The following is a 3089-nucleotide window of genomic DNA, read 5'->3' as shown; positions in this document are numbered from 1 at the left end:
CTTATTTTCTTCTGCATTTTATTTTTTTACTTTAATTTCAGCCTTTATCTCTGTGATCTTGTCTGTCTCCTTCTTCAAGATCTCAGTGAATCTCACCTTCAACATGTGTACATCTTACTGTAGGTTTTCTTACTCAGGGGATGGAGAGGGTTAGTGAGGCAACCCCCAGTTTCGGGAATAGCTTTGAATTCAGTTAAGTATTCATAAGGGTCTACTTAACCCTGTTTCAGTTAATTTGTGGAAAGTTATCTTTTACTGCTTTGACTATCCTGTTTCAATTCTGTGCATTTAACTGGTATTTGTAAGAGTGGGCTTTTTTTTAGTATACTGAATGTAAATTTCCTTTGTATTTTAATTGTTGATTAGTCTCACTGTAACTCAAAGTGTGAAAGTAAATTTTGTATTTTCAGAAATCTTTAATTTTAATATTAGAGCACCTTTTTCCAACCTAATTTCCACAACTCCTAGGTAATTTTGAAGTCCTACATTTTAGAATATTTGCTATATTACACGGGTTATATTTTTCCACCCCAGAATAGTTGTGTTTCTTATATCCTCTTAAGCTAGTGTAACTTTCAATCCGTAGACTCACATTGGTTAAACAATTAGCATAGGTCTATTCATGAATAACATAACACCCTCCCTACATTTATCTGAATATACACTTCTTTAAAGTGTCAACATATGCAAATTATGACTCTTTAGAGATTGTGAGAACCTTAACTGTTGGATTCTACAAAACATTCACATTTTAAGTTCTCAGTAAATTTTTGTCAAATAAATCACTAATATTCTAAAATGTAGTTAAGTACTATGTCTATTGATTTGCCAAGAATGCTAATTCTTCATGTTTTCCATTTCGAATAGTTTTTTAAATACCCTCTGTTTATTCCTACCCCCCCTCTAAAGATGTCAGCTTTAATTATGAAGAACTTTCTACTAACACTGAGCACTTCAATACTATGTCTATTGATTTGCCAAGAATGCTAATTCTTCATGTTTTCCATTTCGAATAGTTTTTTAAATACCCTCTGTTTATTCCTATCCCCCCCTCTAAAGATGTCAGCTTTAATTATGAAGAACTTTCTACTAACACTGAGCACTTCATTAAAATGCAAAAGATATGAGGGAACATATGTCTTTGTCCTTGACCAACTTTTAGAAACTTCAAATGTAGCTCATGCTGCATTTAAAAAAAAATTTTTGGTGTATTTAGGATTTAATTAGAAATAAGCCTGTGGGGAGAAAAATGTTTTTAGGTCCACTCCCTCCATTTTTTTTTCTCTGACTACTTCTATTTTTTCTCAGTTCCTTAGAGTTTTCAATATTTTTTCTAAAGGTTTGAACTGTGTTTCTTGATAGCTCCACTCCTATTGCATGATTATTACAGTCACTGGAACATTGTAGGTTCTTAGTAAAAATTTTGAATGATTGAAAGAAAAAGAATCATTATTTCACCTATGATACACTGATATTTTAAAACACTAAAATACTTAAAAGATGATTTTTCTGGAATTTAATACTCTCCAATGTATGATGAATTATATAATTTTGTTATTAATTAAAATGGTCACTATTATTTAAACATTATGCAGTTATCAGTCCCTTCAACATATTTTTCCTTTTTCCTCTTACTGCTTAATTTGAGTCTTCTCTCCTGTCCATGGTTTAAGGAATACAGATGGGGAAATTGTGGTTTTCAATTTTGTAATTTCCTTCTATAGTTCCCTAAATGATTCTTTCTTAATTTCTTGCAGTTTAATTTCTGATCAGTACAGTAAAATGAATTTTAATTCTTAATGTTACTCAGCCTCTCTTTAACATTTTATATCATTTATATATATTTGAATGAGCTATACTATTAAAATTACAATATGAATTTTAAAGGCCTCATTTTGAGATTTGCAGTGGTGTGGAGCACTATCTTGGTATCAAGTCTCTGATCAACCAACTTAGTACCTGTAGGATCTTGAGTAAGTCATATTTCTGCACACCCCCTCCCCCTGCATGATAAGAACTATTTCAATAGCTTGCAGTTATGATCAAAGAAGACAATATAAAGATATAGAAGTATAATTGCTGTTATTTTCACTATCACCAATATTAAGAGTAAACAAATAAGCCAGCATATAATATTCCTGATAATTGTGTAGAAATACAAAAGAAGCTAGACTGAACATATGATATTTGCATTGTTTCATTTCTCTGCCTACAGCCTTGCAATGGCTTTCTTTTGTTCTTGGAATAAAATCTAAGCACCCATTACTTGGTCCTGGTTTACCTTTCCAGGCTTCCCTTCCCACTTACTCTTGTGACACTAAGTTTTTGGTATACTGTCCTTCCTTCAATATCTAGAATAGCTGTGCTTTACTCTGCCAGGGCTTCACATATTCTGCATTCTTAGCCTGGCACACTTTTCATCCTTCATGTTCTGGATTAAATGATGCATCTTTGAGGAAACTTTTTAAACTCCCCCTATTTAGTTAGACCCTCCCAATTGCATACTTTCAGTGTACTCAGTATATTTTCTATATAACACTTTTCACACTGTTCAAACATCTGTTCACAGTCTGTACACCCCATTAGATGATATATAGTAAGATATATTAAGATATATAAACATTGTCTGTCTTCTTACCATGATATGCCTAACTTTTACAAACTCAATACTTATGTGTGGAAATAATTTTGTACAGATGAAACTAATAATTGTAAAATTATTGTAAAATAAGAAGAGGAGAAAACACTCTCAATGTTCCTGGGCTGAGAAAACATGGAGGGAATTAGGCATTTGTAGCCCTGTGGACCTACTCCCTGATATGATGTACTATACTTTTTTACCACCTTGCATGAGGTTGTCTTTTCATAGCATTTTTCTGATTGTAAATGCAACTCATGCACATTGTAAAAATTTTTGAAAATAAAGAAAAACGCAAATAGGATAGTGATGCATGTTATCATTTTCAGCAAAATCTTTGTAAATTTGTGTGTAATAATTGCAGATGGGGACAGTAGCCTCGCATGTGTACACTTCCACAAAATCATGTAAATGAGGACTCTACCAGGGACAATTACTCCTTTTAGACAAG

Source organism: Galeopterus variegatus, unplaced genomic scaffold (assembly GCF_000696425.1).
Source record: "Galeopterus variegatus unplaced genomic scaffold, G_variegatus-3.0.2 Scaffold2229, whole genome shotgun sequence".
NCBI lineage: Eukaryota > Metazoa > Chordata > Mammalia > Dermoptera > Cynocephalidae > Galeopterus > Galeopterus variegatus.
This window is presented reverse-complemented; position numbering follows the sequence as displayed.